Genomic DNA, 23,014 nt, shown 5'->3' with positions numbered 1-23,014 from the left:
TAAAATGAGATAGAAAAGCTTGTCTTAGTTGTTTCTGTGGCTTCTAACTCTTCTTCTACCTTGCTTATTATTAGTATAAAAACTTATTACGGAATATTGTTACGGAATATGTTGTTTCAAGAACTTCTCAACTTCAGATTGTTTGACTTAATAAATATTTCTTCTTTTTATTGTTATTTTTAATATAATGAATAATTTTAATTAATATTTAATAATAATGTCCCTGAGAAACCTTATTACTCTTTATCATACGTGGTACTTGTGTTCTTACATTGACTTGTTTTTTGTTTCATTGCAGTCATTATGAATTCATTTCATTTAATAATATGCATCCGTTATAGCATTTTAGGCCTGCAATGAATAAATAACCAAACAAATAAATAAATACATTTTTTAAAAACTGCACAGGTACAGCATTTATCACTTTGCTCTAAAATATCAAAGTACTTTTCTGCATTAATGCTGCCATCACTGAGGTGTAAATAACCTTCCCATACCATGACAGATTATGGCTTTTGAACTTGTTGCTAATAACGGTTTGGATGGTTCTTTTCATCTTGGGTCCAGAGCACACAGCGTTAAATTCATGAAAAAATACAAGCTGAGGACCCGTGATCTTCAATTCCTCATACGGCAATAGCTGATATAACCACATGGGTGAGGGATTACTTTGGCAAACCTTTGTCAAGCACTACAATACGGAGTTGCATGCACAAATGCCACTTAAAACTTTACTGTGCAAAAAAGAAGCCTTATGTTAACCATGTTCAGAAGCGGCATTGACTTCTCTGGGCTCTGAGGTATCTAGGATGGACCATCACACAGTGGAAACATGTATTGTGGTCAGATGAATCAGCATTCCAGGTCTTTTTTTTTTTTTAATGGATGCCATGTGCTCTAGACCAAAGACATACTGTAATCAGCAAGAAGTCCAAAAGCCAGGGTCTGTCATGGTATAATAATACTAATTTGTCTGATCAAAATACATGTTTCCACTGTGTGATGGTCCATCCCAGATGCCTCAGAGCCCAGATAACTAAACACTGCTTCTGGTAAACGTTACGCTTCCTATCAACATCAACCCAGCAATTTTACATGTCTATATTGGAAAACAAACTATTTTGTACTGGTTAAACACATCTTCAATGGTCTGTCTTGTGCTGCACCTAAATTTCTTTATCTAGCCACATAACCACACATACAGTATATCCATTTAGCTAGAAAAAAATACACTTGATGGACAGGACTGAATTATTTCTACATTATGTTGCAGCTAGTTGCATTGTCAAGAAAACAGGGCCAAAGCAACACACTTGACCTGAAGGCAAAGATAAATTTAAATCCTACCCTTAGGCATGGCTTTACCCTGCTCTGTGTGTAGACATGCTCTAATGAAGAACAAACCGAGCCAGTCTTCAGCTAACTGCCTTCTACGTAAGCTCAGACTCTCTGAGAGAGTGATGCTTTTAGAGCAGTCATTTATTCTTATCAACTGCAAGACAACAGATTGTGTTCCATTCTGTCATCCTCCAGAAGTCCAATTCTGGAGACATTTCCAGGCTGAATTGGCTTTGAAAGCATGTCTCTGATCAAGGTTTTTTTTTGATAGTTTGATAATGTACTCCAGGGTTTCATAATAAATGAAAAATGATGGGCACAACCATGCCAGAACTTACACTTTGCCAATTACAAATACACAATTGCATGTTTAAAATCAGATGATACATGATACATGATGTCCTGAACACAAGATGTGCAGTGATTAATAGTGCTGTACAGGCGACTACAAATAAATGAATGTAATTAAATTTAGTTTTGGATTGCATTGTGAATATCTGCATTAGGGTTAAGAATTTGTTTTATTTGTTAAAGACTTGGGGCGGCATGGTGGCTCGGTGGGTAGCACTGTCACCTCACAGCAAGCAGGGTCCGGGTCCTTTCTGTGCTGAGTTTGCATGTTCATGTCAGGTTAATTGGAGACACTGAATAGCCCTATAAGTAAATGGGTGTGTGTGTGTCTGCCTTGCGATGGACTGGCACCCCATCCAGGGTGTTACTGTGACCCAACCACCCCTATCATGACCATAATTGGATAAGCAGTCAAAAAGAAAGTGAGTGGGCGAGTGAGTGTTATACACTTGAATTGTGACTTTGATGGTAGGTGGTAGGTATGTTTTACAGAATACAGAATATTAAGTAATAATAAGTTATAACACACATGGTATAGTAAAGGAAGCATTAGTGGTACATTAAAATACCATTCTGAATTGCAGTATGCAATGTTAGACTAGATAGTTTCTGGTTGTTTATGCAGCAGTTACATTTTTATTCTTATGAGCTGGGCCAAATTAAATCATGCTGTTTTTTTAGTATTTTAGTAACTACACTAATAAACAAAAACATAACATTCAACTGTATATACATATACATGCACATACAGTCAAGCCGGAAAGTCTGCACACCCCTTTCACGTTTTATTACATTACAGATTTATTCTGTAATAGATTGAGTTCTTTCTTTGCCTCAAACATCTACACACAATCACCAATAACTATGAATTGAAAACAAGGTTTAGAAAATATGCCATTTTTATTTACTGACAAAAATTTTTTTGTTTAGGGGTTACATATCTGTACACACCCTTAGCCTAATACTTGGTTGATGCACCTTTGGCAGCAATTACAGCTTCAAGGGGTCTTGGGAAAGAAGCTATGAGATTGGCACACTTGTTTCTGGACATATTTGCCCATTCCTCTTGGCATATCCTTGCAAGCTCCGTCAGGTTGGATGGGGAGCATCGGTGCACAGCCATTTTCAGCTCCTTCCACAGATGTTCGATTGGATTCAGGTCCACTGGGCTCTTTGGGACGTGTAAAGCTGCAGCAATCGTTCTGTACCCTTCTCCAGATCTATGCCTTAACACAATCCTGTTTCTGAGGCTTGCAGATAATTTCTTCTCTGATATGCACTGTCAACTGTGGGACCTTATATAGGCAGGTGTTGGCAATCCCCAATCATGTCCAATCAATTGAATTTACCACAGGTGGACTCCAATTAAATTGTAGAAACATTTCAAGCAGTATTAGTGAAAACAAAATGCACCTCAGCTTCAGACATCCCAAGTCTCCCGAAAGTTCCGGGAGTCTCCCGCATATACATAGCGGCTCCCTGATGCCCGCAAGTCAGATAAAATCTCCCAGAATCTAGAACGTGCGGCCAAGAGCGACACAAACGCGCACGCAGGCGACACAGACTTTATTCCAGATCGCGTATTAAATCCGTTATCTGATATACAATCTAGTGCACTATGTAGGGAACATAAATCAATTGTCTAATATACAATCTAGTGCATTATGTAGGGAACATAAATCTATTATCTTTCACACTATCTAGTGCACTATGTAGTACACATTAATGTGTGTGTGACGCAAACAGTTAGCTTAGTAGCTCAGTTAGCAGCTCCTAAAAGTTCTGTTATCACCCATATCCTTTGGTGTGTGTGAGAGGTTTTTTAGCTTTTTTCTTTTCTTTTGGGGCTTGTGGGGTCGGGGTCGAGGTCCGGGGGTACCTCCCTGAAATGAGTTTTTGCAACTTGGGATGTCTGCAGCTCACTTTTGGGTGTGCACACTTGTGTACATATGATATTTTACATTTTGGTTTTTAATAAATTAGCACAAATTTCTACACTGTAAAAAATGATTTTGGAGGGTTGTAGAAATAACTCATACAAATTGTTTAAAATGTACTTATGTTTATTAGTCAGCATGTAAAAGTAAATAACAACGGGTAAATCTTACCCATACTACCTATTTGTTAAAAGTAACAACAACAACCTTAAAAAATCTAATAAACTTTACTCAAAAACTGTTGGTTCTGCCCTGCATTGTGCACATGCACACGACCCGGGAAGTTACGAGCTTCTTTTTCCCCTCACATCTCTGTCAGACTGTGGTGTTACATGTAAGATTGGTATTTACCATATTTTCTGTTTATTGCATAATGTATTTAAGGTTTATTACAAGATATGTAATCGGCTGTGTGAGACAAGAATTTAAACTAATTGATGTGATATATTGAGCCAAGAATCGCATTCAGCTCAGGTTTTAAGTGGAAGCAATGCACCATCTTTGGAGAATGTAATTAATTCCACAATAACGTTTTGGTTTTGTCTTTTAAATGTTTTATAGATAATGCTTCAATTAAGTTTCTGTACCTAATTAGACATAATTAGCATAAACACTGTATAATTTCAAAAACATCTCATGTTAACCATATTCATTGGGTAGCGACCCGCTGCTGTGGACTAGAAGGGGGCGGAGCTTACCCAGAAGGACTTGCGGCAGTGATATCCAGATCTACCGTGACCGGGCTGCTCAGCGTTGGGAATGGTGCAGCTATGCTGAGCAATACATTGATAAGTGTGTATGTGGCATGAATGTCTACGTGTGAGAATGAGTTTATATCCACATGACTCAATAAAAGAGTTGTTTCATCTGTTTCTTCGTCGCAGATGCTACAATAATTTGTACTTTGTGTTTAGTATTTTTATAAACGTTAGAGTTGTTCAGTAATCTATGCAAAGTATAGAGGGTCTTTTGTGCTTATTTTCTTTTTTTTAAGACATGATTAATTCTAGAATATAAATACTGTATATTGTGTAGACAATATTTTTAGGTAAAGCTAAACTCTCCTGAATGAGTAATGGCTAGTTATATTATTAGTTAATAGATATAATTATTAAATAGATTAATATTATCTACTGGCAATTGAAGAATAAATGTTACACACTTTTTTTAAGTAGGTTTTACCTACTTTCATTTAGTATTTCAGGGATGTTCAATTTGAGTAAAATCTACCCAAACAAACTGGGTGCAAATTGTTACCTCAATTTATTTGAGTAGATCCTATAGGTGATTTTTTACAGTGTAAAAACCTGCTTTCGTTTTGTCATTGTGGGCTACTATGTGTAGAATTTTGTGACAAAAAAAGAACTTGGTCTATTATAGAACGTAATGTAATAAAACGTGGAGAATGTGGAAGGGGTGTGCAGTTTTTCCGGCTTGACTGTACATGCATCACTATTTGACTGTATATTTGTATGCATGTTTATGTAGAGTTGTGTGTGATATTTGATTAATGCTAAATGTAAAACATGTACATAATGTACATCATATATATATATATAAATATATATATATATATATATATACAGTGTATCACAAAAGTGAGTACACCCCTCACATTTCTGCAAATATTTCATTATATCTTTTCATGGGACAACACTATAGAAATAAAACTTGGATATAACTTAGAGTAGTCAGTGTACAACTTGTATAGCAGTGTAGATTTACTGTCTTCTGAAAATAACTCAACACACAGCCATTAATGTCTAAATAGCTGGCAACATAAGTGAGTACACCCCACAGTGAACATGTACAAATTGTGCCCAAAGTGTCAATATTTTGTGTGATCACCATTATTTTCCAGCACTGCCTTAACCCTCCTGGGCATGGAATTCACCAGAGCTACACAGGTTGCTACTGGAATCCTCTTCCACTCCTCCGTGATGACATCACGGAGCTGGTGGATGTTAGACACCTTGAACTCCTCCACCTTCCACTTGAGGATGCGCCACAGGTGCTCAATTGGGTTTAGTCCATCACCTTTACCTTCAGCTTCCTCAGCAAGGCAGTTGTCATCTTGGAGGTTGTGTTTGGGGTCGTTGTCCTGTTGGAAAACTGCCATGAGGCCCAGTTTTCGAAGGGAGGGGATCATGCTCTGTTTCAGAATGTCACAGTACATGTTGAAATTCATGTTTCCCTCAATGAACTGCAGCTCCCCAGTGCCAGCAACACTCATGCAGCCCAAGACCATGATGCTACCACCACCATGCTTGACTGTAGGCAAGATACAGTTGTCTTGGTACTTCTCACCAGGGCGCCGCCACACATGCTGGACACCATCTGAGCCAAACAAGTTTATCTTGGTCTCGTCAGACCACAGGGCATTCCAGTAATCCATGTTCTTGGACTGCTTGTCTTCAGCAAACTGTTTGCTGGCTTTCTTGTGCGTCAGCTTCCTTCTGGGATGACGACCATGCAGACCGAGTTGATGCAGTGTGCGGCGTATGGTCTGAGCACTGACAGGCTGACCTCCCACGTCTTCAACCTCTGCAGCAATGCTGGCAGCACTCATGTGTCTATTTTTTAAAGCCAACCTCTGGATATGACGCCGAACACGTGGACTCAACTTCTTTGGTCGACCCTGGCGAAGCCTGTTCCGAGTGGAACCTGTCCTGGAAAACCGCTGTATGACCTTGGCCACCATGCTGTAGCTCAGTTTCAGGGTGTTAGCAATCTTCTTATAGCCCAGGCCATCTTTGTGGAGTGCAACAATTCTATTTCTCACATCCTCAGAGAGTTCTTTGCCATGAGGTGCCATGTTGAATATCCAGTGGCCAGTATGAGAGAATTGTACCCAAAACACCAAATTTAACAGCCCTGCTCCCCATTTACACCTGGGACCTTGACACATGACACCAGGGAGGGACAACGACACATTTGGGCACAATTTGGACATATTCACTGTGGGGTGTACTCACTTATGTTGCCAGCTATTTAGACATTAATGGCTGTGTGTTGAGTTATTTTCAGAAGACAGTAAATCTACACTGCTATACAAGCTGTACACTGACTACTCTAAGTTATATCCAAGTTTCATGTCTATAGTGTTGTCCCATGAAAAGATATAATGAAACATTTGCAGAAATGTGAGGGGTGTACTCACTTTTGTGATACACTGTATATATATATATATATATAATGCCTTTGTCATATATACATGCATATCCCAGCTTGTTTTCAAGTGGGGGTCAGATCACAGAGTTAGCCATTGTACTGTGCCCCTGGAGCAGAGAGGGTTAAGGGCTGGATGGCAGAGCTGTGATTTGAACTCTCAACCTTTCGGTTGATAACACAAAGCTCTACCCACTAGGCTACCACTGTCCCCTAAATACAATATTTTGTATTGTATTAGGAAATGTGTGTATTTCCCTATTAAAACAAAACCCATAATTGTAAACATAGTAGCACTGATAATGAATTGTTGAATTTACTTAATCAATTAACTGAGCCATTGTTATCCAATTTAATTAAACATGCCAAAATTGAATTTCAATTCCCAAGTGCTGTTTTTTTGTCAGTTTCCATAGGGCAGTATTGGCTCTAACAGACAATAGGGCTGTTGTGGTGGCTGAAGCTATTCCAATAGCACTAGATATGATGGAAATTCAATTTAACTTTTATGCTGAACATCATATATATCTTTTTACATTAAGTGATCCCATTGTATCAGAGGTGATTTTAAAACTATTTATTTATTTTGCTCTAGACTGTAGTGCAGTGTAAGCAGTATGCCACAGCTGGATTATTAGTCAGCCAGGCCAAGCTTTTTCTTAAATGTTGGAATCAGCAGCGTACATAAAATTCATTCTTCTCTCTGCTGTTTATTTCTAATACAATCATACCAGCTATAATCAATCATCACAGGCAGTTCATCTGTAAATACATACTGTGGTTTTCATTTAGGAAGTGATTTGTCTTCACCATGTCACCGGGTCTCAGTGTAAGAGCTAGTTTTAGCCATCATTTTGAATTATTTCATGTGGAAGCTGTAATACCCTAAACCTATATGACATACACCGATCCTTGTTTCTACACTCACTGTCCATTTTATCAGCTCCACTTACCATACAGAGCACTTTGTAGTTCTACAATTACTGACTGTAGTCCATCTGTTTCTCTACATACTGTTTTTACTGTTTTAACCCTGTTCTTCAATGGTCAGGACCCCCACAGGACCACTACAGAGTAGGTATTATTTAGGTGGTGGATGATTCTCAGCACTACAGTGACACTGACATGGTGGTGGTGTTAGTGTGTGTTGTGCTGGTATGAGTGGATCAGACACAGCAGCACTGCTGGAGTTTTTAAACACCTCACTGTCACTGCTGGACTGAGAATAGTCTAACAACCAAATATATCCAGCCAACAGAGCTTCGTGGGCAGCATCCTGTGACCACTGATGAATATCTAGAAGATGACCAACTCAAACAGCAGCAATAGATGAGCGATCGTCTCTGACTTTACATCTACAAGGTGGACCAACTAGATAGGAGTGTCTAATAGAGTGGACAGTGAGTGGACACAGTGTTTTAAAACTCCAGCAGCGCTGCTGTGTCTGATCCACTCATACCAGCCCAACACACCCTAACACACCACCACCATGTCATTGTCGCTGCAGGGCTGAGAATGATCCACCACCTAAATAATACCTACTCTGTGGTGGTCCTGAAAAAGTATGTAGAGAAACAGATAAACTACAGTCAGTAATTGTAGAACTACAAAGTGCTCCTATATAGTAAGTGGAGCTGATAAAACAGACAGTAAGTGTAGAAACAAGGAGGTGGTCATAATGTTATGCCTGATTGGTATATAACAAACATGGCCAATTAAAGCAGATAACCAGACTAAGCATTCGGAATAAAAATAAGGCATTAATTCATCGTTTGCATCTCTATATCTTTCTGTGTAAATAGATGCCGTATCATTAAATTGGTGTTAGAGGGAGAGGAGTATGCAAGTGTGTGTATTTGGCAAAATGCAACATATTTACTAGGGGAAGTTCATAAATGTGATTTAATTATGTTAATTTCCAGTATAATATTAAGAAAACTAAACACTAAAAATGCAAATTAATTTAAACTAAATACAAAAACCTAAAATGTTTGTGTGTATTCACACATACAGTATAAACAAAGCATATGCACAAAACAGCAATTTATAATTTGCTACACTGGAGGCAGCACATCCTAATTATTTTTTATTAAGAATTCATTTTCCACACTTCTCTGCAGGGTTTAATATTCTACATGCGGTCTACATGCGTGGCTTCATAACACATAATAGATTCTGTAACTAAATGATTGAAGCTATTAAAAGCATTTATGCTTATTATTTAAATTATTATTATATTTTCAGTTCATAATCTAAAATGCATAATAGTTTCCATGTTTACAATTGAATTGATTTGAATGCATTACAGTTTCTTTGTTTTTATTTGTAATTAAAACAAGTCAAATGTGATAATAAGTCTGCAGAATTTAGCACAGCAGTAGTGGTAATTATTATTTTTCTTTTTTTAAATGTCTGTTCTTGATTAAAATCCAACATTAAACGCATACTAACAACAAACTATATGAGATCCACCCTACCATAAATGCTGATAGACTTCAGTGTATATACACAAGATGCCGCATAGGACACACCAAATTGACCCATACATACACCGATCAGCCATAACATTAAAACCACCTCCTTGTTTCTACACTCACTGTCCATTTTATCAGCTCCACTTACCATATAGAAGCACTTTGTACTTCTACAATTACTGACTGTAGTCCATCTATTTTTCTACATACTGTTTTAGCATGCTTTCACCGTGTTCTTCAGTGGTCAGGACCCACACAGGATGACCACAGAGCAGGTATTATTTAGGTGGTGGATCATTCTCAGCACTGCAGTGACACTGACATGGTGGTGGTGTGTTAGTGTGTGTTGTGCTGGTATGAGTGGATCAGACACAGCAGCACTGCTGGAGTTTTTAAATACTTTGTCCACTCACTGTCCACTCACTGTCCACTCTATTAGACACTCCTACCTAGTTGGTCCACCTTGTAGATGTAAAGTCAGAGACGATCGCTCATCTATTGCTGCTGTTTGAGTTGGTCATCTTCTAGACCATCAGTGGTCACAGGACGCTGCCCGCGTGGCGCTGTTGGCTGGATGTATTTTTGGTTGGTGGACTATTCTCAGTCCAGCAGTGACAGTGAGGTGTTTAAAACCTCCATCAGCATTGATGTGTCTTATCCTCTCATACCAGCACAACACACACTAACACACCACCACCATGTCAGTGTCACTGCAGTGTGTAGAATGACCCACCACCCAAGTAATACCTGCTCTGTAGTGGTCCTGTGGGGGTCCTGACCATTGAGGAACAGCATGAAAGCAGGCTAACAAAGCATGCAGAGAAACAGATGGACTACAGTCAGTAATTGTAGAACTACAAAGTGCTTCTATATGGTAAGTGGAGCTGATAAAATGGACGGTGAGTGTAGAAACAAGGAGGTGGTTTTAATGTTATGGCTGATCAGTGTACCTGCTAAAGGGAGACCAGGCCCCCCACTTGCCCCCTGTGTGGATCAAATACTTCTATTAAACACATCCAACAAATGAACACCATGAGAGCACAATTCTACAATACGAACAGCTACAAGGACATCTTCACATCAGTACACCCCCCCCTGCCAAAAAAATTTAATAAATAAATACCAAAAAAAATAAACTACTTAAACTGTTGGAATCACTTTCAATTAAAAACGCCATATAAGTTAGACCCTCATAGTCACACAAACACTCTTAACCACCATACGCACATGAAAAAATTGACCCACCACCTTGGGTTTAAATAATCTACTAGCTAGCTATGATAATAGCCATTGCAGCTGACATGGTATTAATAATTAAACAAACAAATAAACAAAATCCAACATTGGCTTTAGGAAAAAATAGCTATCAAGTGCCTTCATAGTTTTGCCAGATTTTCTCTGTGACATGACAGGAGGTGACTATTGCTTCACTTGCATTCTTTTTACCAGCAACCCACCATGATGGAGCCTAACTTTGACAGCATGAAAACATTTGGTCATTTCTCACATTATAGGTATGACAGTTAATTTACATTGACTTGTCAAGTGTTCACGGCCTGTATAAACTTAGCATTAATTAGACAGTTTGCATATCTTATGTAACTGTTCAAGGGGAATGCAGACCAGTAGTCAGATGTTGGATATTTATTTGCATACTGCATACTGCAGACAGATAAGTTACAGTGTATCACAAAAGTGAGTACACCCCTCACATTTCTGCAGATATTTAAGTATATCTTTTCATGGGACAACACTGACAAAATGACACTTTGACACAATGAAAAGTAGTCTGTGTGCAGCTTATATAAAAGTGTAAATTTATTCTTCCCTCAAAATAACTCAATATACAGCCATTAATGTCTAAACCACCGGCAACAAAAGTGAGTACACCCCTAAGAGACTACACCCCTCAATGTCCAAATTGAGCACTGCTTGTCATTTTCCCTCCAAAATGTCATGTGATTTGTTAGTTTTACTAGGTCTCAGGTGTGCATAGGGAGCAGGTGTGTAGTACAGCTCTCACACTCTCTCATACTGGTCACTGAAAGTTCCAACATGACACCTCATGGCAAAGAACTCTCTGAGGATCTTAAAAGACGAATTGTTGCGCTACATGAAGATGGCCAAGGCTACAAGAAGATTGCCAACACCCTGAAACTGAGCTGCAGCACAGTGGCCAAGATCATCCAGCGTTTTAAAAGAGCAGGGTCCACTCAGAACAGACCTCGCGTTGGTCGTCCAAAGAAGCTGAGTGCACGTGCTCAGCGTCACATCCAACTGGTGTCTCTGAAAGATAGGCGCAGGAGTGCTGTCAGCATTGCTGCAGAGATTGAAAAGGTGGGGGGTCAGCCTGTCAGTGCTCAGACCATACGCCGCACACTACATCAAATTGGTCTGCATGGCTGACACCCCAGAAGGAAGCCTCTTCTGAAGTCTCTACACAAGAAAGCCCGCAAACAGTTTGCTGAAGACATGTCAACAAAGGACATGGATTACTGGAACCATGTCCTATGGTCTGATGAGACCAAGATTAATTTGTTTGGTTCAGATGGTCTCAAGCATGTGTGGCGGCAATCAGGTGAGGAGTACAAAGATAAGTGTGTCATGCCTACAGTCAAGCATGGAGGTGGGAATGCCATGGTCTGGGGCTGCATGAGTGCAGCAGGTGTTGGGGAGTTACATTTCATTGAGGGACACATGAACTCCAATATGTACTGTGAAATACTGAAGCAGAGCATGATCCCCTCCCTCCGGAAACTAGGTCGCAGGGCAGTGTTCCAGCATGATAATGACCCCAAACACACCTCTAAGACGACCACTGCTTTATTGAAGAGGCTGAGGGTAAAGGTGATGGACTGGCCAAGCATGTCTCCAGACCTAAACCCAATAGAACATCTTTGGGGCATCCTCAAGCGGAAGGTGGAGGAGCACAAAGTCTCGAATATCCGCCAGCTCCGTGATGTCGTCATGGAGGAGTGGAAAAGCATTCCAGTGGCAACCTGTGAAGCTCTGGTAAACTCCATGCCCAGGAGAGTTAAGGCAGTTCTGGGAAATAATGGTGGCCACACAAAATATTGACACTTTAGGAACTTTCACTAAGGGGTGTACTCACTTTTGTTGCCGGTGGTTTAGACATTAATGGCTGTATATTGAGTTATTTTGAGGGAAGAATAAATTTACACTGTTATATAAGGTGCACACAGACTACTTTTCATTGTGTCAAAGTGTCATTTTGTCAGTGTTGTCCCATGAAAAGATATACTTAAATATCTGCAGAAATTTGAGGGGTGTACTCACTTTTGTGATACACTGTATGTCCTTAGCCTGTCCAATAGTCTATTTTTATGCTCCTCTGTTATACCTAAAGTACCTGAGACTTCTAATATTTACAGTGAACATAGGTGTATATATATATATATATATACACTCACTGTCCATTTTATCAGCTCCACTTACCATATAGAAGCACTTTGTAGTTCTACAATTACTGACTGTAGTCCATCTGTTTCTCTGCATGCTTTGTTAGCACCCTTTCATGCTGTTCTTCAGTGGTCAGGACTCTCCCAGGAGCACTACAGAGCAGGTATTATTTAGGTGGTGGATCATTCTCAGCACTGCAGTGACACTGACATGGTGGTGGTGTGTTAGTGTGTGTTGTGCTGGTATGAGTGGATGAGAGAATGTCCACCATCCAAAAATATATCTAGCCAACAGTGCCCAGTGGGCAGCTTCCTGTGACCACTGATGAAGGTCTAGAAGATGACCAACTCAAACAGCAGCAACAGATGAGCGATCGTCTCTGACTCTGCATCTACAAGGTGAACCAATTAGGTAGGAGTGTCTAATAGAGTGGACAGTGAGTGGACATGGTATTTCAAAACTCCAGCAGCACTGCTGTGTCTGATCCACTCATACCAGCACAACACACACTAACACACCACCACCATGTCAGTGTCACTGCAGTGCTGAGACGGATCCACCACCGAAATATATCCTGCTCTGTGGTGGTCCTGACCATTGAAGAACTGAAAAGGTATGCAGAGAAACAGATGGACTACAGTCAGTAGTTGTAGAACTTCAAAGTGCTTACATATGGTAAGTGGAGCTGATGAAATGGACAGTCAGTGTAAAAACAAGGAGGTGGTTTTAATGTTATGGCATATATTTGTGGAAACTTTTATAAAAAATTGAATAATACAATGAATAAGATGCCTTAGGAGTTAATGCAACTTTTTTCTAGGTAAACAATAATTATATTTCATGTTTTTACTCAGCCATTAGTGAGTCTTCGTGTTGATAGCAAAGATGCTGGCTTGCACTAGCTCGAATTTTCTAATGGACTTTCTGATATCCCACTGGTAAATAGTCCACGGAAATATCAAGGTGATTTTATTGTGCATATAGTGCCCAGTTAGTGTTTAAGTTCTAAAACTTTTTTAAACATGGTTTAACATGGTCTTTCAGGTCGTCTGGGTCAGTTAAACATATTTTTACTTTATTTGAATTGTATTTATTTATTTATTTTTATTTTACAAATCTGTACATTTAAAAAAAATTTAATTAAGCTGCTCAGGCGGTGCAACTGTAGAATACTCTCGCACACCAGAGCTGGGATTTCTAATACATCGTATTGAATCTCAGCTCTGCCATCCGGCTGGGCTGGGTGGCTATATGAACAACGTTTGGCTGTTGTTCGTCCAGGGCGGGAAAAGCCGGATAGGGAACTCATAACTGATGCAATTACGACCTCTGCTGGCTGATTGATGCACAGAGTCTACACAGAGTAGAGGAATAATGTGATCAGGATTTTTCTCTCCGTGCACAAAGCTGATCCGCATATGAACTCGCCTTGTGCAGGTGAAAAGATGCAGTCGGCTACTGCACACGTGTCGGAGGGGGCGTGTGTCCGTTCGCTCTCCTTAATCGGTGCGAGGGTCAGCACCAGTAGAGAGGAAGCATGCTAAAAATCGGGAGAAAAAGAGAGAAAATGCATTAAAAAATAAAGCACCTTTGATTGTGCCAAAACTATTTAACTTTAACTGGTTCTCTAGCATTGAATATACACTGCATGGCCACACTAAATGGGCACGTGACCATGATGTTAAAATGTCCATTTCGAAACAATTGCATTAATATGGAATTGCCCTTCCCCACTGTCTTATATAAGTGATTCTGTACACCTTTTAGCAATGAGTGTGGCTGAATCACCTAAATTCAATAATTAGGAGGGGTTATTTTATTACATTATTTATGCATATTTTATATATAATTTGTACCAAATTCTCAGCCTTTCATATGTAAGTGATGTGTAAGATTTCCACAAGGTCTTATTCATCTTCATAAATGAAAGCTCACTGTAGTGAGTCTAATAGCATATTGCTCCTTGATGGGACCACTAACCTCCTTGATGAGGGGCAGCAGTCATGCTGCAGGGCACTCCTTTTCTCAAACTAACATATTGTCCCTCTCAAGCCAAGCTTGCGAGTCGTTTTTGGGAGCACAATGGCTACAGACTAGAGCTAAAGTCTGTTGCTCAATGCAATTATGCTCTCTGATTATTCCCTCTTTTTCTGGACACACTGTTGAGCACATGTGGTGCAATTTCGGAAAACCTATGAGGGAATAGTCGCCCATTATCTTTAATGTTCCATAAAAAAGCCACCTGTCTTCCCATCGCTGCCTCTATGTATGGGATGGGAAGCACTGCCCAAGCTGCAGAGTGCTGTTCTCACGTATAGCCTGCCAGCCCTCTCGGCATGCGACCTTATTCCCTGTGACATTTTACACCATTAATCTCTGGATGTGGCATAAGGGAGTGTCATTTCATGTTGCACTCTAGCTATGTTTCGGCACTTTATGTACAGGGGAAGGGTTATTCACCTTAGGTTAAAATGACTGTGCCTAGCCAAGAGGTGGTGGTAATTCAATTTCCCTTACCTGAAGGACTATAGCTTAGGTGTTTTTATTTTTCTGATGGACATAGGGTCCATGAAAGGACAGACAATAAGTTGCCAAAAAGAATGTGGCTGTAATACACTGCTTAAACACACATCGGATCTCGATGGGATATGCGAAGAAAGAATTTTGTTGTACTGTACACCTGTACACATATTATGATCAGCCATAACAATAAAACCACCTCCTTGTTTCTACACTCACTGTCCATTTTATCAGCTCCACTTACCATATATAAGCACTTTGTAGTTCTACAATTACTGACTGTAGTCCATCTGTTTCTCTGCATGCTTTGTTAGCCCCCTTTCATGCTGTTCTTCAATGGTCAGGACCCCCACAGAATAGGTATTATTTGGGTGGTGGATCATTCTCAGCACTGCAGTGACACTGACATGGTGGTGGTGTGTTAGTGTGTGTTGTGCTGGTATGAGTGGATCAGACACAGCAGCGCTGCTGGAGTTTTTAAACACCTCACTGTTACTGCTGGACTGAGAATAGTCCACCAACCAAAAATTTATCCAGCCAACAGTGCCCTTTGGGCAGTGTCCTGTAACCACTGATGAAGGTCTAGAAGACCTCTGACTTTACATCTACAAGGTGGACCAACTAGGTAGTAGTGTCTAATAGAGTGGACAGTGAGTGGACACGGTATTTAAATATTCCAGCAGCGCTGCTGTGTCTGATCCACTCATACCAGCACAACACACACTAACACACCACCACCATGTCATTGTAACTGCAGGGCTGAGAATTATCCACCACCCAAATAATACCTGCTCTGTGGTTCTCCTGTAGGGGTACTGACCATTAAAGAACAGGGTGAAAGCAGGCAAAAAAGATATGTAGAGAAACAGATGGACTACAGTCAGTAATTGTAGAACTACAAAGTGCTTCTATTTGGTAAGTGGAGCTGATGAAATGGACAGTGAGTGTAGAACCAAGGAGGTGGTTTTAATGTTATGGCTGATCAGTGTATATGCAGCAAATAAAGGCATTCTATTCTATAACAACGGTCAATGAATACCAAAATCAGCAACCCACTAAGGCCTGGATTTAGCATATGTAACACTGGAACCACATGCTGATCCAATTTGCTTAGATTCATCTTGGCAATTCATAATGTGACTCAGTAGTGCGCATGGCTCCAAGTGTGTGGACGCCCTCCTGTGCGATAATGTCTGTGCATGCTCCTGATGTGATGCTGTATGGTCTCCTGCCAAACCATTTTTCTGGGCATCAGTAAAATCCTGGTCAGTCTGTGACACTACTTGCGGTGTTGAATGCACTGATACATAACATTTTAGAAGTTCTCAGTTGGATTCAGGTCTGGGGAACGTGAGGGCCAGTCAATGGCATCAATGCGATGTCGTCCTGGAACTGCCTACACTCTCTGGCCATTTGAAGCTGGGCATTGTCCGGCATCAAGCGAAACCAGGGGTCTACTACACCACAATTAGGTCTGACAGTGGCTCGACGATTTCATCCCAGTACCTTACAGTCAGGGTACCATTGGCAATCAGGTGGAGGTTCATGCAACCCTCCTAGGAAATACTTCCCCAGATAATCATTGACCTACTGACTCACGGCCAAACCAGTCATACTGTATAATGTTGCATGCAGGATAACGTGGTGATAATGGTGTTTCCGGACTCTTTCATGTCTGTCACATGTAGTCAGAGTGAGCCTGCACTCATCTGTGAAGAATGGTGGACCAGTCAATTCTTGTGTCTATTTCAGAGTGGTCCATTTTGTAGGGTCTGGCAGTGCTCCTCCTGTTCCTACTTGCACAAAGGTGCAGATACCGGTCCTGCTGCTGTCTTTTAAGCATTTAGCAGATGCTTCTTATCCAAAGCGACCTACACGATGAGCAATTGAGGGTTAAGGGCCCTGCTCAGGAACCCAACAGTGGCCCAACAGTGGCAACTTGGTGGCAGGGCTTGAACCGGCAACCTTCTGTTTACTAGTCCAGTATCTTAACCACTGAGCTATCACTGCACATGGGTTGACGTCCTTCTTTAGTCATAAGCTTTTCCTGTGTAATGGCTTGCATCCTGTTATCTTCTCCATGCTTTTGAGATTGTGCTGGGGGACACAGCATACCTACTTGTGTTGGGACATGTGGATGTTACATCCTGAAGGAGCAAGACTACTTGAAACGTGAATGTGCTGTAGGTACAGGCCTCATGATACCAGTAGTGACAAGAACGCTAGCAAAACTTAATACTAGAAAAGAAACAGCCAGAATAATAATAAGAGAGTAATTGTCTGTGACCACCACCTGCTAAACAGTTCCTTGTTTGGGGGTTGTGTTACTGTTCCCTCTCGAGTGTACCTGTTGTTACTTTCATTTGCACCAAAACGGTGGCTTATGCTTTCTAACTGAACAGGTTGATATCCCTGAAGTTTAATTGACTTGTTGTTATAGTGTGATTGTGAAGTGTTTAATTATTACATATGCAATCGCAATTATTTGAGCTGATATCAAATTGTTAAAAGTTAATGTAATTAATACAGTCAGTGACTGTTTAAAGTACTGCAAACCATAAAAAAGCCGTAACATGATACAGACTGCAGACATAATGTCTGTTACTGTGTTTATGTATATGATCTATTTATACTACTCAAGATTATACAGTAATTCCATAAAATGTATCAGTGGGCTGGATTAAAAGATATGTCAAAACTGATATACACAGTGGAGTCACATTATTATGACCACCTCCTACATTATACTACGGCAGCGCATAGTCATGGGTATATATAGACAGCGATAGGCTGTCTGCACATATATCCCTCGTTGCTGTCATGGGTAAGAGTACCATGGGTAAAGTTGTCTCCGCTGGGGCGGAAGGGATCTTCCAGCAAGACAATGCGACATGTCACACGTCTAGAAATGTCCAACGTTGGTTGGAAGAGCATGACCAAGACTTCCAAGTACTACCCTGGCCCCCTAATTCCCCAGACTTGAACTCAATTGAGCATCTGTGGGACCACCTTGATCATTGTGTTTGCTTTATGGATCCTCCTCCACGCACCCTCCACTAGCTGTGGGATGCACTGCAGTCAGCATGGCTTCAGATACCAGTGACAACCTACCAGGACCTTAGTGAGTCACTCCCAGCCCGTCTAGCTGCTGTTCAGGCTGCACACAGCAGTTACTCTGGATTTAAGCTGGTGGTCATAATAATGTGTAATTTTTCTATTTTATTTATGCACTTTCTCTCAATTTTTAGCATAGTCAATTTGTCTTCCGCTACTGGAAGATCCCTGATTGTAATCGAGGTGGGTATATTGCTGCTCGCGCCTCCTCTGACCTGTGCACAGCCCTTAGCGGAACCCTTTTCCACCCATGCACTCTGCACAGGTGCCTCTCTATCTGCCAGTCAACGTCCTTGCACAGCGTTTGAAGACCCCACTCACATAGTCCGGTCATCCCGCCTCTAGCAGAAATGTGTCTGCCGCAGGCACTGCCGATTATGCCCGCTAGATGGCGCCTGGCCAATCGGTGGCAATGCCGAGTTTCGAACCCAGGAGTTCAGAGTCTCAGCACTGGTGTGCTAGCGGAATATCCCGCTGCGCCACCTGGATGCCGACCTTCGTATGTATTATTATTATATGCTTTTTTAAACCTGAGCTCAATAATTAGGAGGGTTTACATACTTTCTGCAATATAGTGTAGATGTGTTACAACGCACATTGTGCCCAAAGAGCCTGTTTAGGCTTATTTGCCAGTCTCATACATACACAAGGACTGTCTGGCAGGTTGCAGCCTATGTTCACATAAACCAGGTGCTACTTGAGCGAATTGTAATTCAGCAATATGAGATTTTCCCCTCACATGGTTCTTTATCTCTCTAATGAGTGTCTGAGCTCTGGATAAATAAATGAAACGCTATTTAGAGTTCAGCTGAGTTGTGCTAGCGTTGGCAGAGCATGGTAAACAAGATTATTGCGTGCTTGTGTAGTGTAACTGGGAGCAAACAGTTACCTCGGGGGGGATGCCTAAAACCTAGCTGGTGGATATTACAGGATGAGGTCAGTCCTTCTTATCGGACCTGGTATTTCACAGCCTGTAATAATATTTTATGCATCTGTTGATGGACAGATCGAGACAATCTTTACACACCAAGCTGCTTAGCACTGTGGGACTAACCTGAATTAATGTGCTACCTGCAGGCAGTGTGCGTTATGACCTAAGGCTAGACTCAGCTACTCTGATGTGATTCTCGGTGAAATTCTCTTGCAAAAATTGTGAAATCAATGTATCTAGGAGAATGCACTTATTCCCAATGTCAAAAAAGTGCCTTTACATGGAACATTTCTCTTTGTGGAGGCGAATGTTGGACCAGCCAAGTGACCAGCCACTTTAGCATCCTTTGAACAATGACCTAAATAACAGAGGCCCATTTGTGGTCATCTGTCTGCATAGTGCACTGCTTCAGCCTTTAGGGTCAGTTCAATTTCCAGAGCAGAACACACACACACACACACACACACACACCCACACACACACATACACAATAGTATTAGATCACTTGTTTACTGTGTTCACCTTATCTCATTTTGTTCCACTTTGCTAAACACTCCAAGGGTGTGTTCGAAAACCTAGTGAGCTCTCTACATAGATGCATTTTACATTATCCTACGCGCGCTCCAAAGAAGAAAGCTGTTCACGGATCCTGAGGCGCATAGTGCGCTGACGTCGCCAACTTTCTGCACAGTCAATCACTACAGACCTCCAAACTTTATGTAGCTTTCAGATTAGCTCATGAACAGTGCGTAGTGAGCTTCATGGAATGGGTTTCCATGGCCGAGCAGCTGCATCCAAGCCTTACATCACCAAGCGCAATGCAAAGCATCGGATGCAGTGGTGTAAAGCACGCTGCCACTGGACTCTAGATCAGTGGAGACATGTTCTCTGGAGTGACAAAACACACTTCTCCGTCTGGCAATCCGATGGACGGGTCTGGGTTTGGCGGTTGCCAGGAGAACGGTACTTGTCTGACTGCATTGTGCCAAGTGTAAAGTTTGGTGGAGGGGGGATTATGGTGTGGGGTTGTTTTTCAGGAGTCGGGCTCGGCCCCTTAGTTCCAGTGAAAGGAACTCTTAATGCTTCAGCATACCAAGAGATTTTGGACAAATTAATGCTCCCAACTTTGTGGGAACAGTTTGGGGATGGCCCCTTCCTGTTCCAACATGACTGCGCACCAGTGCACAAAGCAAGCTCCATAAAGACATGGATGAGCGAGTTTGGTGTGGAAGAACTTGACTGGCCTGCACAGAGTCCTGACCTCAACCCGATAGAACACCTTTGGGATCAATTAGAGCGGAGACTGTGAGCCAGGCCTTCTTGTCCAACATCAGTGTCTGACCTCACAAATGTACTTCTGGAAGAATGGTCAAAATGTCCCATAAACACACTCCTAAACCTTGTGGAAAGCCTTCCCAGAAGAGCTGAAGCTGTTATAGCTGCAATGGGTGGACCGACATCATATTAAACCCATGTGCGTGTAAAGGCAGACGAGCGAATACTTTCGGCAATTGGGCAATCCCAGCATTCAGTGCAGCACGACTTTTCTCACAAAAAAATTACAAATATGGCGGATAAATGCGGAGCAACCAACGGAGTTATTTTCAAATGTAAATAAAATATCATTGATAATTTGTATAAACGTGTACAAGTGTCATTGTCATTGTGAGGGAGATGTTAGTTGACATGCTAGCGCATTGTGCCACCTCATCCCATTGGTTTGAATAGCAAGAAGCTAACTGTGTTAGCTTAGTAAGCGAAAACTCATACTATCACTATAAACACTGTCTAAGTAGCATGTCTGAATAACCTGACATAACTCGATGACATATAATCCTTTCTACTTAGGCAGTTGCCTATGTAGGCAGTAGATAGCAGGGTAGCTCACTAGGTTTTCGAACACACCCCAAGTGTTCCAGAACCTGTTATGCATGCATTTCTGGCTTGATAATCTGCCAGTATCTGCTGTGTTTGTGATAATGAGGAAAAATATATCGTTTAAAACAAAACAAACAAAAAAAATGATCATAAGCTTCTTACAAATCCAAATTTGTGACTGTAACAGCCTCCACTCTTCTGGGAAAGCTTTCTAATACTGTAAATCATACAGGCTGCGTTCATAATCGCATACTTAAACAGTATGTACTAATTTCAAGACAGTGTGCACTGCTCGGACGGTAAAGCAGTAAGCTCTTTTAGTATGCAAGTGTGCAGTATGCAACCTCGTACGTACTATGTCCGCCATCTTACCAACGTCACGTGATGCATGACATCACATCGCCACAGTTTAAAATTAATTTGTTCTTCACAAAGCTACTCATAACGTTATTTAAGGTTGTACTTAATCATGACATTTTTAATGTTTGTCTTACTCCCCCTTTCGCCATCTTTATTCTTCCACTTCGAATGCCTTTGCAGCTCCAGTGGAATTATGGGATAGATTATCCGACGCAGTGTGCCTTGTTTGTGCTGTGTTTACTGTTTAATGAATACTACGTATTCTGACACTACCCACTCTTACGTACTGCTTTCGCGTACTGTTCAGCACGAAAGTATGTGATTTCACACGCAGCCACAGTGTGTCTTTGGAAATTATGTGAAATTAGCATTTTTTGAGACCAGGTGCTAATGTTGGACAAAAAGGCCTGACTTGCAATCAACATTCAAATTCATTCAAAAGCTGTTCGAAAGGTCTAGGCTTTGTGCAGACCACGGATGTTTCTGCATACCAAACTCATCAAATTATGTCTTTATGGATTTTTTTTCGCATTGGGGGGACAGTCATGCTGGAGAAAAATAAGCATTTTATTTGTTTATTTTATATATTTACTTTATTTTATAAAGCTGCTAGTAATGGTAGAACACTGCTAAAACACCTGATTGTAGTAGATAGAAGAGTTGTTTACGAAATGTTGGCTATATTCATCTGACCACAAAACACATTTCCACTGTGTTGGTCCATCCTAGATGCTTCTGAGCCCAGAGAAGTCAACGCCGTTTCTGGACATGGTTAATCGTTTAATGATATTATGCACTGTAGAGGGAAATAAGCAAATCCCTTCCAATTTTTTTGAAGTACATTGTTTTTAAACATTTCAATAATTTACTCACACATTTGTTGACAAATTGGAGATCCTCTGATGATCTTTCCTGACTCAGCCTTTCCTGGATGCTGCTATTGTACCAAACCATGATTACAATCACCTGTTCACATCACCTGTTTGGAATCACATCATCATTTAGTTTTTTCACCTCATTACTAGCCCTAAATTGCCCCTGTCCCAACTTTTTTTGGAATGTGTTGCAAGCCTGAAATGCAGGAATGCAGGTATATTAATAAATGAAATGAAGTTGAGCAAACAAAGCATGAAATATCTTGGGTTTAAACTGTCTGCAATCAAATTAAAGTCAAAGTAAATGTAAGGAACACTTCATTTTTATTTTATTAGCATTTTCCATACTGTCCCAACTTTTTCTGATTTGGGGTTGTATGAAAAATACCTTTTATATGAATTAAGAATTTAAGAATATGTGGAAAAACACTTTGTATTGCACATAGTTATAACAATTATATAATTCTTTAATTATAATCATTTTGCTTACTTACATTTGCTTTTAGTGACACTACATTCACAGCCATCTAAATTGTACATAAGATCAACTGAGGGTAGTGCTTTTGGCTTTCATCAAAAGCTTTCTGTAGAAAAGAGTCGCATGCTTTAGCAGTCTGCTATGAGCTTGGCAGTGACCCTTATCATTCA

The sequence above is a fragment of the Trichomycterus rosablanca genome, chromosome 12 (genome assembly GCF_030014385.1).
Source record: "Trichomycterus rosablanca isolate fTriRos1 chromosome 12, fTriRos1.hap1, whole genome shotgun sequence".
In the NCBI taxonomy this organism is placed as follows: Eukaryota; Metazoa; Chordata; class Actinopteri; order Siluriformes; family Trichomycteridae; genus Trichomycterus; species Trichomycterus rosablanca.
The sequence above is the reverse complement of the archived record's forward strand: the minus strand, read 5'-3'. Positions refer to the sequence as shown.